The sequence below is a fragment of the Sciurus carolinensis genome, chromosome 3, assembly GCF_902686445.1.
Source record: "Sciurus carolinensis chromosome 3, mSciCar1.2, whole genome shotgun sequence".
Classification (NCBI taxonomy): Eukaryota; Metazoa; Chordata; class Mammalia; order Rodentia; family Sciuridae; genus Sciurus; species Sciurus carolinensis.
In genome coordinates this window covers 86,445,296-86,459,706 of record NC_062215.1, presented here as the reverse complement: position 1 = coordinate 86,459,706, position 14,411 = coordinate 86,445,296, and the positions used below count along the sequence as shown (strand labels likewise).

The following is a 14,411-nucleotide window of genomic DNA, read 5'->3' as shown; positions in this document are numbered from 1 at the left end:
ATAGGACTGGATTCGTTCCCATGAGAATAGGTTGTGTGAGTCTGGCTCATAAAGTGAGTTTGGCTTTCTCAGCTCACGCTCTCTTGCTTCCTTTTTCATCATGTGAGCTCTCTCACACACTCTCACCATGTGCTCTTGCTATGCGATGCCATCTGCCATGTTCTGATGCATTCAGGGGATCCTCACCAGATGCTGGCACCATGCTATTTGGACTTCCCAGCCGCCAGAAATGTGAGTCAAATAAACCTCTTTATACATTACCAATCAGCAGGTATTTTGTTGTAGTAGCACAAAGTGGACTAATATAGCCTCCTGCTCCTATGGTTTTTCCAGAATGATGAAGATACCCACAAGAAAGTCTTTGTCCAAAAAGAACAATTAAACCCATATGTGGGAGAGCAGAAGGTTTGCACCCAGGAGAGTCTACCACAGGCAGGTGTGACTGGGAGAGGAGCAGTGTGACTGGGACCAACATCTATATTCCTTCTTACTGATGCATCCAATGTATGGGTCACAGGTTGTTTTTTTAAAATGCTTGATGTCAGGAGTAGTAATTCAGCTGAAGAATTGGACTAGGAGGGAAAAGTTATTCTACAAACCATCTCCCCCTAGCACTGTGTCTGAAGTCTCTAGCTTATAGCATACTTCCAATGGTCTTTTACTATCAAAAGTCAAATTATTACATAAACTACCTAGACAGTTTCAAACATATTTACTGAATGCTATAAGAATAACTTAAATGGAAATAAAAGTAACCTATGACAAACCTGATGTATTTCAATATGCAATTAGTTGGGCAGGATCACTCTAGCAGACATAACAGCATTGTTAGATGCTGGTACTTTAATATAAAAAAAAAAATCAGCTGCAGCTGCAAATGTAAATATGAACTGTGACAGGTGAGGGAATGCTATATGGGTGGTATGAATCTCCAACGGTAACTTCCCCAACAAAACAGAGAGCAATCTTTTTCTTCATTGACTGGAAAAGTCAATGCCTATTTAAAATGTGCAAAAATGATGTTTATTTGGAAGTTAGTATAGATTGAGGTTTGCTTGCCCATGATAATCTAGTTGTAGCATACAGCTTGTGGTACAAAACTATTCTTCCCATAAAGATGTTTAACATCTATAATGGTTTGGATCTGAAATGTACCCCAAAAGCTCATGTGTTAAAAGTATGGTGCAGAAAGATTCAAGGCTTTTAGGCAATGACTAGATAAAGAGGGCTCTGACTTCATCAGTGGTTAATCCATTTGATCAGTAGAGTAATCCATCAAATGGATAGAAATAGGTCACTGGGGTCATGTCCTGGGTTTATTCTATCCTTGTTCCCATCATCTTCCTCTCCCTCCACCCATCCCCCTTTCCCCTCTCTGCTTTCCAGCTGCCATGAATTGAGCAGCAATCCTCCACCATTCCCTTCTGCCATGATGTTTCTGTCTTGGAGCTAACTGACAAAGACTGAGGCCTCTGAAGCCATGTGCTCCAAATCAACTTCTCCTTCTCTAAGTTGTTCTTGTCAGATATTTTGGTCAGAGTGATGAAAAGCTATATAAAACAGCATTCCTGGTCTTCACCCAATAAATGCTATAGCAACTCTCAATGAATGACAATGAAAATTGCCCTCACATATTTCTGAAATGCCTACAATACTGTAGGGTCTGAGGCTAGAATCATATCTTCAGGTCCTACCCGTGCCTACCTCTGGGTGATTCCAAATTGGCACAAACAGGACACTCCCTAGGTAACTGGAGCAGGCACAACAAGAGAAAGCTTAGACTTGTCTAGCAGGTACCTTTACCCAGAATTCTGCCCTTGGGACAAGGAAAGCAGAATATGGTGGGGAGGGAAAATAAGCAGCCAGGCAGAAAGAAGTAAGAGTAGTCAAAAGGATTCTGGGGTTCCCAGAGCCTGGATTCCAGGATACAGATGGCTCCTGGACCCTCTCCCAGTCCCTGATGTGAATTCTCCCTTTGGTTGCAACAAGTTCCAACAGGTTTCTCCTGCTGGTGCCCAGAAGAATTCTTATTAATTACCCACACCCAACCACATGGAGGGAAGGCCACCCACCTGAACTAAGCGGGCAGCAGCAACATCAAAAATGCTCAAGGGGCCTAGCATAGTGGTGCATGCCTGTAATTCCAGTGGCTGGGGTGGCTGAGGCAGGAGGATAGTGAGTTCAAAGTCAGCCTCAGCAAAAGCAAGGCACTAAGCAACTCAGTGAGACTCTATCTCTAAATAAAAATATAAGATAGAGCTGGGGATGTGGCCCAGTGGTCAAGTGCCCCTGACTTCAATCCCTGATACCCACCAAAAAAGAAATGCTCAACGAAACTTACTCTACTGTCAAAGAAGCTATGTTCCTTGGGGAAGGTCTGTCAGATCTTACCTAAGCTCTTCATGCTATAGTCAAAGCTCATTTATTTTGATTCTACCCTCAATGCCAATACAGAAATGGGTCAGTGGCCATTCTTCATTTGGCATTTCAGATTCTAAAAAGACCTATCCAGATCATTCTGAAGTCAGCTCTTGGTCATCAATCCCATGAGCCTCACAACATAAATAACCATGTTGCCCTTCCTTAACAGGCTTGGAAAATATAGGTATTGAGGAAAGTTGGCCTTTAAGGACCCAATTAGGTCTGAGTGAAAAGAAAATTTTTTCCAAAGTCTGTTCAACTGCAAAAGTTCATAATTTAATGTCTCTAAATTGTATTATGCTCAGAAATAATACCACCCTAATTCAGAAATGTGGCAATAAGGACCACTTGCCAAAGAGATGTTCTTAAAAGAAGCCAGGATCACTATTTCTCTACCTCTTCCACTAATGGACTCCATTATATCACAAAAAAAAAAGGCCCTGCTGGAATCTAATGAATAAATAACTAGCACTTGAATAGAATTTGTGTCCATTTTAATTCCAATTAGTTTCCACTAGAAAGCCTTATTTAAATTAAAAGGGGGGAGGCATAACACTACTTATAATCAAACACTTTAGAAATGCTTGAAAAGTTTCCTAAGCAAGCCAATCAGGTATAACGTTAAATAGCAAAAGCTTAACTGCTGGGTCTAAGTAAATAGAAGAAGTTTGAGTTTGGCATGGGAGAAGGGTTAGTTTTCCGCATCTGCATTATATCAGAACTACTCAGGGTCACTTCCAAATGGAGAGTCACATAAAATCATCCCAGTACAAGAGTCTGAAAAGTTTTCCTTTAAGGGTCAGAGAATAAATCAGGCACTTCTTGGTCACCATGACTCATCTCTGCAAATGTAATGTGAAAGCAGTCATAAGTAATACAAGAACAAGTGGGAGGGCCGCATTCCAATAAAGCTTTATTTACAACAGGGGCAACTGGTCATATAGTCTGCTGATCCCTCATCTGCATTTTGTAAGCCAATAAAAAGAGAATAGAATATATTGGGGGACATCACAGTAATAAAGGTAAGTACTGTTTCATAAAACTTTACTTGTTGTTACATATGTGAATTCTGAGTCAATATATTTTGTTACTGTAGATTCAAGTCAAAAGCTACCATAATAGAAGAGTTAAAAAAAAAATCGTTGGGGCTGGGGTTGTGGCTCAGTGGTAGATTGCTCACCCAACATATGTGAGGCACTGGGTTTGATCCTCAGCACCATATTAAAAAAAAAAAAAAAAAAAAAAAAAGCAGATGAAGTAAAAATAAAATAAATAAATAAAATTTAGTTGTTTGAGAACAGAGAATAAGTCTGCTTCTGAGTGAAACTAGTGAGAATTTAATGAACTTCAATGTGCTAAAAAGGGGGAAAGGGCAGATATCATAAGACATTCCTAGAGCTAAAAGTACAATCTTCAAAGAATATTAATTAGTTACAATACAAAATGATCTTCCAAAGGACATTAAAATTACTTCTTAAGTTATTCAAATATCTAATATGAGCTGTGTATCAACTACTGCAAATTTCTCCATAACTCAGTGACTTAAAACAATCATGTACTGTGTGTTCACAAAGGTACAGGTCAGACTGGTGGTTCTACTGACCTAGGCCAGGCTGAGCTGATCTAGGCCAGACATGCTCAGGAGACTGTGAGCAGTTGATGGGTCAGGAGGAGGCTGGATGGTCTAGGATGGAATCAGCCTGCAGATCCTGGCTTACCCCTCTGGGCTAGTCTGGGCATATTCTCATGGTGGGGGCAGAGATCTGAGAACAATCACAGAATTGACAGAGGCAATCAAAAACACATAGGAACTCTTAGAACTGTTAATACACAGCATTTACTAACATTCTACGGGTCACATAACCAATCCCAGTGGTGGGGAACCGGAAGGAGGAAGAACCGCAAAGCTACTAGGCAATGAATGTGGCCATAGGCAGGCCTTTAACCATTAGTGCAAACAATCTACCACCCGCAATATTTATTGTTTATTATCACCTTGGCACAAACAGAGAGATTTAACATTATTTCAAGTTTTTCCATTACCATTGCTCATTTTCACTGTCCGTAATCACTTGTAAGGCAGAAAAGCAGAATGAAAAGAAAGAAGAATTTTGAAAAGCAGGCTTTTGTACCCTGGCTTTGCTACTTCTGGTTATGTGACCCTGAACAAGTTTGCTACACACATCAGTTTCCTCATTGTAATAACAGGGTGGGGGACAATTACATAATATGGAACATGTAGGAGTACTTGGCTCACTGTCTGGCCTTAGCAGAACTCAAAACTTATTTAGATACTAGTGTGCTTTGCAAACAGTTGATGTGACTATATTCAAAAAGACAGGAACAAGGAAATGGGTAAATTTCCTGTAACAGTTAAACTCCTTCATAAAAAAAAAAAGAATAGCTAGTTTTCATAAAGGGTAAAGAACCATTTCCTTTCAAAGAATTTTTGAGGACTGTGGTAAGTAGAAAAATGGTCCCTGAAGATATTCATAGCAGAATCCCTGGAACCTATGATCATATTGCCTTACAGGACAGATGTGATTAAATTAAGGACCTTCAGATGGGGTGATTACCGTGGATTATCCCAATTGGTCTAATCTAATCACTTGGATCCATAAAAGCAAAGAACCTTTCCCAGCTTTCTTCATAGAACCAGCCTGGGAGTAGAGTACAGGTCTTACCTCAGGGTTGGTGCTGCTGAAGAAGGGGACACAAACCTGGGAATTCAGGCAACCCCTAGGAGTTGGAAAAGGCAGGAAATGGATTTCCCATAGAGTCAACACACCCTGATGCTAGCTGGTGAGACTCCTATTAGATCTTTCACTTACAGAATTAAAAGTGAGTGGGTATTGCTTTAAGCCACTGGGTTTGTTGTTGTTACAGCAGCAACAGAAAGATGACTTAATCTAACAATAAGGAAGCAGTAAAGTTCCCCTTAGCTGGGTACGGTGGTGCACGTCTGTGATCCCAGAGGCAGAGGAGGCTGAGGCAGGAGGATCACAAGTTCAAGGCCAGCCTCAGCAACTTAGTGAGGGCCTAAGCAACTCAGTGAGACTCTATCTCTAAATAAAATATAAATAAAAGGGCTGGGGATATGGCTCAGTGGTAAAGTGCCCCTATGTTCAATCCCTGGTACCAAAAAGAAAAAAAAAAATCCCTCTGAAGCCACAGAACTGAGCAGAATAATTTCTGGAACTGGGAGATTATTAACCAGACATAGCATCAAAAATGGAAAGCTGTATCTGATTCTGGTTATAGGGGCAGTTACAGAAAAGGCAATACGATAGAAATAGCAACACAAATCATGGAAAAACTCTGAGTACACTTTATAGAAAAGAACAATAAAAAGCATCATCCTCAGTATCTCTAAGCACCCCTACTTATGACTAGTGGAAAGGTCTTACTAAAGAAGTCCACAGAAACTCTGGGAACTTCATTGATACGATGCTACTCCAGACCTGAACTACAATACTTACTGCTCTCACCATTTTTTTGTAGATGACAATAAGGTAAAACCCTGGTTATGTATGAACATACACACATACAGAGTTTCAATTTGTTGATCTTCTTGAGCCCATGTATATTACACACACTGTGAAGGAAAAAATATCTACAAAAAGTCCACAAATGACTTGAAAAACTGAACTTTATAAAGGCACAAAGATCACACAGGACCTCAAAATTAGGAACTCGCCCAAGAATATCTGTAAGGCTAGATTAAAGAAGCTAGAGTCTGCTGAGCCAGCTAGGAAGGAACACTAGTAGAACCCCCCACATCCCCGGTGCAGGAGAAGCTGAGTGATACATCATCTGACGTATGAGAAGCCAGTCTGGGAACACAGAGCCAGCCCACGGGGAGATGGCAGGACAGCTCAGAGGCCTCACCTGCCAGAGTCCTCATTCACTCACGGGCCATACCAGCAGGCTTGTCTCGTGACTCCAGCATGCCAGGCCCTGTGCCAGGCAATGAGCTCCCAGTCTGTGCCTACTAGAGTTCCAAACTCCTTTCTGTGGATTTCTTAGGGCCAGATGTATTTTTTTTTTAACAAGCCTAGAGGGGGAAATTTGCTCTTGTGGGAGTTCTTGAACATTTGAATTACAATTAAGGCCTGAGAAGAGAGGTGACTACATTTACCCAAGAGAATGATATTTGCACATACAAAATAAATAATGTGCAGTGTAGACTACCCACTTAACAATGAATGTCACCTTTAAATCTGGCAAGCATAATAGTTAAAAATCAAAGAAAAGAGGGGAGGATGTATCATTCTTAGAGGAGACTAGAATTGCATTAAAGGGAGAAAACAATCCAGATAGAGGAGATTGATGCTGTGCTTGCAAGGGTCTTCACAGGACTGCAGAGACCTCATGATGTACATCACTGGGACAGGGGATGGAGGAAAGCTCCCCTTCCCCTATACCACCCCACACACACATTTTTCTGCCTCTACCCCTGCTAGCTCTAAAAATTACAGTAGAGGGAGCTGGGTATGTTGGCATAGCCTGTAATTCCAGTGAGCTGGGAGGCTGACACAGGAGGATCACAAGTTCAAGGCCAGCCTCAGCAATTTAGTCAGACCCTGACTCAAAATTTAAAAGCAAAAAACAAAAAACAGGTGATGTAGATCAGTGGTAAAGTGCCCCTGGGTTCAATCCCCAGTACCTAAAGAAAAAAAAAATCATAGGAGAGGGAATGACAGAAAGATATCAAACAGAAATACTAAGAAAGGCGCCAAAGGAAAATAGAAAGACGAGATTAATGGGCACCAGAGAGTGCTTCCCTGAACAAGATGCGTAACAGAATCCATTTAGGAAACTCCTCATCTGTATGAATACTAGTTAAAAAAAAAAAAAAAAAAAAAATCAGAGTTGAAAATAACAGATGGCTTAAAAAAGAAAAAAAAGCAGCTGCAAGGAGATTGACATAAAACCCTTATCCTTTAAATGTAGTTGCTTCACAGGGAAGCACAGAAGTCATGTAAACAGGATTTGGCCTGGCTCGTGGTAGTGTTAACACCAAGTCACATTTCCCAGGATGCTGTGGCACAGACCACAGAATTTTGTGAGCCTGGTCACCTTCTGGTCTTTGGCCTTCAATTTCCTAAGTGTGTGTGGGGGGGAACAGCTTCACTAGAGGAAGACAGGTTATTTCTAAGCTGAGTCAGGACCAAGACTTTTCATTTCTAAACATATAAAAGTAAACATCCCAAAAGATAGTGATAATAAAGGGTTGGTTCTATGGTAAAAATTTCACTGTCTGCTCAAGGGAGTTTACTCAAGGGCAAAACCAACTTAAATGTTCTCTCAATCTTTTTTTATTGTCATTCAATATGGGAATTGTTTTATTCTATACCTCTTTTGCCACATGTATAGGGATCAGACAACAGCAGGACTGAACAGATATTTGGAGTTCATTCAACCCCCTTACTTTTCAACCTGAGGCTCAAAGTGGTCACACAGGCTGATTCAATGTATTCGACATTTGCATTTGTCTTCATAACTGAACTTAACTCTTTGGAGTAGGCCCTAACCACAAAGCTGCTCAAGGGAATCCAAACCCCTTGAGCAGCTAAGTTCTACTTATTGAGCAGAAACATTTTGAAGTCAGGAGCAGGTGAAAGCACTGATGCCTGCTGCAATCCTGAGCACAAGAAGGGACTAGAAGGAAAGGAAGTGGAGCCCACTGGTATGCCCAGCAGCAAAACTCCACCAAGTGGGTAACCTCAGGTGTCGGGGAACATCTCTCAGGGCCTCTACTCTCTTTCTAGGGTTCCCCACAATGTCGGGATGCCTTCACAGGCAACATTTACTAGTCAGTTAAGGAACAGTTTTGACACCACTGCCCCATCACCCTGTGCTCCTAAAAATCAATGCCTAGAGGATCTAGGAGCCCAAAGATACATGGAGAGACTTAATTAATAAGAGTGAAACATAAAATTCAGCCCAGACAGTATTCCTTAAAATGTCAGACTGCCAGGGTGGAGCACACCTGTAACCCCAGCAACTCACCTGTAATCCCAGCTGTGTTGGGGCTGAGGCAGGAGGATTGCAAAACAAGGTCAGCCTGAGCAACTTAAGCAAGATCCTGCCTCAAAATAAAATTTAAGGGTGTGCATTTGAAAAGGGGTTTTGGGGGGATGTAGCTCAGTGGTACAGGGCCACATGCCTAGTATATGGGAGGCCCTGGGCTCAATCCCCAGGAAAAAAAATAAAAAAGATGTCAAATTTAATAGGGACAGGAAGAAAGTACACATCACTCAGAGGGACAAAATTCACTTACATAGTCCCAGCCCAGGATGGGGAGGGAATTCTGCTACTCCCATCTACTCCCCCACCATATTCCAAAATGAAGCTGGATGTGAGCCCACCTGGGACTCTAGGAAGACCCAAAGTCCAGCACATTCTCTTCCTGGAACATCTCTATAAACAAAGCAGGCACACATTGTTATCAATTGTTCCCATGGGACTCAGGGTCAGGGCTAAGGCTCAGATTTGCCACTTCTGCCGGCTGGTGAGCAAATCTTTCAAACTCTCTGCAACTCTGTGTCCTCAGCTGGACAGAAAGGGGATCCAGAAGGACCTTACTGCTATCCCTTCCAAACCCCAAATGTCTTAAGACTTCTTGGTTCGGGTTGTAAAGGAGGCCCTGATGAGTTCAGGACATCCTTGACAGCCTTAGTAATTAGACGTGGCCCAGCAAGCATGGGCTCTGGGTTCAAATCCTCACTCTGCCTCCTGAAGCTGTTCAAGGCTTTGGCCAGATTTCATGACCTTGCAATGTATGTATAAAAACTGGGAGCAACAACAGTCTCTGCCTCAGAGTTGTAGTGAGGATTAAATGAAATAATACAAAGGAAGCATATAGAATAATGTCAAGTATGGAAGACGAACCTTTTTCATCACCATTATTCTTATTTTCTTGACCACCTGTTCTTGACATTTTTCTACCAAGACATATAATCTCAGTGACAATCACTAATACAACATACTTTCACGGCAGAGAGAGAGATGTAGAAAAGAACCAGAACTGTCAGAGTAGAAAACTTTTCTTATGTGGGATGCTTACAAAAAGCATTTTATACCGGCATGACAGGACCTGTAGGGAGTTCATGTGCAGAACTACAACTCTAAGGAGTTCAAAACGATAGGAGTAGGGGCAGGTACATGCCCCTGCAGGGCCAGCCACAACCACAGAAGAAACAAAAAAGTGAGCTGTTGTTATTCTAGGGATAACACTGCAAGGCTAACTTCTTAAATCTATTGCAAACAGCAATACTAAACTCTTACTAGTAACAAAGTATTTGGGCTATACCTCACCCCTGAGCTCACGGACAATGGGATGGAGAAGTGTTCCTTAGCCATCCTCAGCAGGACCAAGGTCCAGCTGGCATTAACACAGGTCTGACAGTGGAGATGACAAAGAGTCAGTGCCAATTTACAAGGAAAACTGCTCCCTCCAAACCTGACACAATAGCTTATACCCCTTGCCTCTCTGCACTTTTGAGACTAGACAAGGAGCCCCAAGAGGAAAACCCTGCTCTCATTCCAGAAGGCTGTGTGTGTAGACAAGAGAGCAGATTCCTTCAACTCTTCCTATGCATGGATACAACATACAGAACTGACAAAGTCAGTGAAGGGTGCATTTAATTCTGACAATGGAAAAAATAAAACAGCCTAAATGGGCAAACACAGTTTAACTCCCCACTCTAACAGCTGAGAGTATGGTCACAGTACTAAAGTCTCCTGGGACTCACCTTGGCGGCTTTCCAAGAGCTATTAGCTATTAGTTTGCATTAACACACTGAAAGAGAAGGTCAGATAAATTAAAAGTGAGAAAGTAATTCAAAGAAAGGACATCTTCATCCTGAGCGACAGAATGCATGACGCATGGTAAAGGCTGGATAAATACTGAATGCACCTGCAGCCAGCATCTTGGTCACAAATGTGTTTGGGTTAGTGATATGGACGCTGGATGTAAAGTGCATATAGGAAAATAGCTTAGTTGAGAAATTTTAGAAAACTTTAAGGACTGAGAAGATCTTTACTCAATTTCAAAAAGAAATTTCAAAGTATAGCCACATTCTTACTATTAAGAGTGACTCTGTACTTCAAAAAAGCAATTATTAACTTTAAAGGCAGCCTAGTAAAACCTGTACTGACAAGTTTCAAATGCTCAACTGTCACTTACAAAGCAATTCTGCCCCTTCCCAATATAAAATTATTTCCTCCCTTTTTTAAGTACCTGTATTCTGGAACATACATACTTGCCTTTGGTCAAAACTATCCATCACCTGTTCTGGCACAAGGATCCCTCTACAAACTGACAGTCACCATAGCAACCCTCCAGAGACAAAACTGAAGGAACCACTTTCCTGAGACTTACTATAATAGCATCAACACAGAATGCCACCCCACCCAGCCCGCCACCCCTCCTAGAGTCAAGAGGATAGGACAAACAGGAGGACAGGGAAAAAAAAAATTAGTCCCTGATACTCTTTAAGCCTTTTGGAAAGGGGTAAAATCCCAGGCAGGATGACCACAGAGTGAAAAAGGGTACAAATTTCCCAGCCCAGATTGTACGGATGACTATTCTCTGTGATTTTCCAGGCATCTCTGCAGGGTACACATGTCACTGCCTGTTACCTGCCAAAATTTATTCTGTGGTGACCCTGCAGTGACTTGGATCCCCAAACCTGTGGAACATTGGGAAAAGTCAGTGTTATCTGGGACAAGTCCTGAGCAGCTATACTTTTCAGGGGAGAAGCCAAAGCCTCCCCCCACCACACCCCACAGCTGAGACCACAGGGGGGACTCTGGCATTTCAATGCCTTTGGAGGCCAGGTAGGCAGAAGGGTGGTTGGTTATTTTTAAACTGAGAAAACTGAATGGGAATGGAGAAAATCTGAATTCATGTGATCTCTTAAGGCCCATTCCAGCTTCCAGATTCTCCCAGAGAACACTGCATATGCACACACATATGCACACACTCCTTTATAAAAATCTATACGGTTGTGTGTATGTATATAAATGAATACAGTATTCACACTTCCCAACACAAAGCACTTGAAATGCACACTGCTTAGGAGATCAAAAGGCCAGTGAGCTGCTTTGCAGCAGCTGGGACAGAAACACAGATACCCCTGATAGATCTGGGCAGAGACTAGCAGCTCTCCTGCCATTGCAGTTCACCTTAAAACAAACACTGCCATTTGGGTGGTTGCAAATCCTGCAAAACTCCATAGACTCTTTCTCCTAGTGACTCCAGTCACAAGCGTCCCAGAGCCAGGAAGTTCAGGCAGGAACAAGGAAGGAGAGGAAAGAAAATGTCCAAGCCCTATCCCCAGACACCTAGTTCCACTGCAAACAGTAGACTGGCAGAGCAACTTCCTTCCCCTAGTTCAGTCCCTAAAAAGGGCAAAAAGGTCATTCTCTTCCCACCTCGATTTTCAGGGGTCCCCCTCAACAAGTTGATCGCATGCACATTAAGTTGAAAACTGCAGAAAACTATCAAGTCCTCTAAAAGGAGGAGCTTTACTCTGATCCTAACACTGTCAAACAAATTTAAGGATGCCCATCTCAGCCCTGGACAATCAGTACAAAAATAATTTATAGTAAAGAAGAAAGGGGTGAAAATCCATTCGGATGAATGAATTGAGATGGTTTGCCCTTCAGGAAAAACTGTTTTGTTATTTTCTTAGATCAGACAAGAGTTCTGATCCAGCGTCAAGACTCAAAATGTGGGTGACACAGAGGCCAGTATCAGGGAGAGGATAGGAGTAAAAATCAACCAAGTTGCTCAGGTCCTGACAAAGAGCTGAGGAGTATTGAGTTTAATTAACTTGCTCTCCACTTGCAGACCATTAGAACAAGATCTTATTCTTAACACTTTGAATATTTACAGATGTAGTGTTGCCATCCAACCAGAATACCATACTAACCTCAGTTTGCCTCCCCACTAATTCTACAGCCCCAGTAATGCCCAATCTTTCCTAACTGGTCCAGCAGGGCCGGGTGCAAACGGTGGCGACCTGTCTTTGCTGGGCCTGGCGGGCAGCGCCAGAAGTACCGGGCCTTAGACCTCCACTCGGGCATCTCAGAAAACCATACGCATCACCTGATCCAGTGCAGCCCAGAGGCGTTCGACTGTTGTTCTTAATGCTGCTGGACAATGCAAGCGCCACCCCTTCCCTCTTCGACACGGTGGCTACGAAAGCGCGGCTTTGTGTGTGACAGCGAGTGTGCGCGCGCGAACGTCCCCAGGCTCACACACCCCCTTCCACCTAGCCTGCTTGCCGCGCCGGGTCCGTGCGCGCGAGGGGCGCATAAAGAGAGAGGATCCACCTGGCAGACAACCACGCTACCAGGCCTCTGGCCACACGGCCGCGGGCAGTGGGGAATGACATCCACGCCCCGGTGCCCAGCCGCAGGGAAGGTCGGGGAGAGCAGAACCCGCGTCCGGCAGAGGCAAGGCAGGGGCCAGGGACACAGAAGGGCGACAGACGGGCGCAGCGCTCTCCACTCACGCACCCCCCGCCCCCAACTTTTGGAGCTGGGGGCCAGGGCTGCTAGCGACTCGGCAGGAAGTTCACAGGACCGCACTGAGCATGCTCTCCGGGAGTGTGTGCGCGGGTGTGGGCTCTTTGCTCCTGCAGCCTCTGCGACCCAGCAGCCGAGCTCAGAGCTCTGGCCGGATCGCGGTCCAACCCGTAGTCCCCGAGGGGCCCCCGGACCCGAAGGGCCTCCCCTATCTCCTGGCTCAGAGCGCCTGCCCGCCTCTTCCCTCCTCCGCAGGAGCCCGGAGCCAGTCCCCCTCATTCTTCTCCCCGACTGGCCCATGGCCGAACCCACCCTGCATGCCTGAGTCCACGGGACCCCAGCACGGCCCACGCCCGCAGCATGACCCCATCGGGCTCCTCCACGGTTCGAGCGCCCGGTCTGCCATTCCCGGCCGCTCGCCTCCAGCCCGTGCCACCCGAGCCTCCTCTGGACAGTTCCTTGTAAAGCTTACAAGCCTCCTTGACCCGGGGCCTGAAGGGCTTCATCTTCCCCTTGGGATGGGCTGCCTGGGGCAGGTGGGAGCCTCAAGGCGCGCCCCCCGGCTGCACTGCCGGGACCCGCAAGCGGCTGCGGCCAGGGAAACCACGCAGCCCCGGAGGGGCTGCAGGCAAGCCTGGGGCTGTGCCGCCCCCAGTGCAGGTTCTCCAGCCCACCCGTGCGCAGCTCTCCGCGCCCCCCGTGGTCCCCTCAGTGTGCATCTCCCAGCAGGGATGGCGAGCTCCGACACGATCGTCCGACCCAGCAGCTCTTACCTCTTGTGGGGCAGGAGCAGCAGCAGCAGCAGTAGCCGAGATCACCCGCCAGCCGCCGTGCCCACGGGGCCCGAGGCGCAGCCGGGCGCCAGGTCTCGGCGCCCGGAGCCTGCGGCGCGGCTACCTGGGCTGGATCGCGCCCGGGGCCGCCGCTGCCGCCGCCGCTGCCGCCGAGCCGCAGGGCCGCCGCCGAGCGGGCCGCGGCAGGGACGATCTGCAAACTCCTAGCCCTGGCGGGGCCGCGCACAGCGCGTCCACACTCGGCCGACGCGCGGTAGAGACAATCCTATGGGGTACAGCGGACCAGGGCAGCGGCTCTGCCCACAATTTCTTGAAACGCTCTCCCACCCGACCTCTCCAACTTCTCTCTGCTTCTGAGCTCGCGGCTCGCAGAGGCAGGGATTCCGGCCAGGGACGTTCGGCAAACTCCCCGCCCTCCCCGGAGGAGCGCTCAGCCAATTCGGAACGCCCCAGCTTTTCAGGGGCTGTCTGCAAACTCTCAACCCTGTGGAGGAGGACTTCCAGCCTCTCAATTCCGCAGCCCAAGGGGAGACATGAGAGAGCTAAACCGATCATGACCATAAATAATATTCTAGCAAGGTCAGGGGCAGTGTGCAAATGCTGATATGACCACGCATCCTCCAGAGTGGTGCAAACCAAGCCTGTAAGGGCCTGTGA

The 14,411-nt window shown here is 45.5% G+C and overlaps 1 protein-coding gene across 5 annotated transcripts in view; it reads right to left on the bottom strand.

The window, feature by feature from the left end:
• Positions 1-14,136, bottom strand: part of Mgat5 (alpha-1,6-mannosylglycoprotein 6-beta-N-acetylglucosaminyltransferase) — a 321,612-nt gene extending 307,476 nt beyond the window's left edge. For 4 of the 5 annotated variants that reach the window (XM_047544030.1, XM_047544028.1, XM_047544032.1 and 1 more), the window contains exon 1: positions 13,734-14,136. The gene's annotated coding sequence lies outside the window, so the exon portion shown is untranslated. Of the gene's footprint in view, positions 1-4,024; positions 4,185-13,733 lie in introns of all 5 variants that reach the window. The other variant, XM_047544029.1, reaches the window with a different exon arrangement.
• Positions 14,137-14,411: the final 275 nt, after the last annotated feature.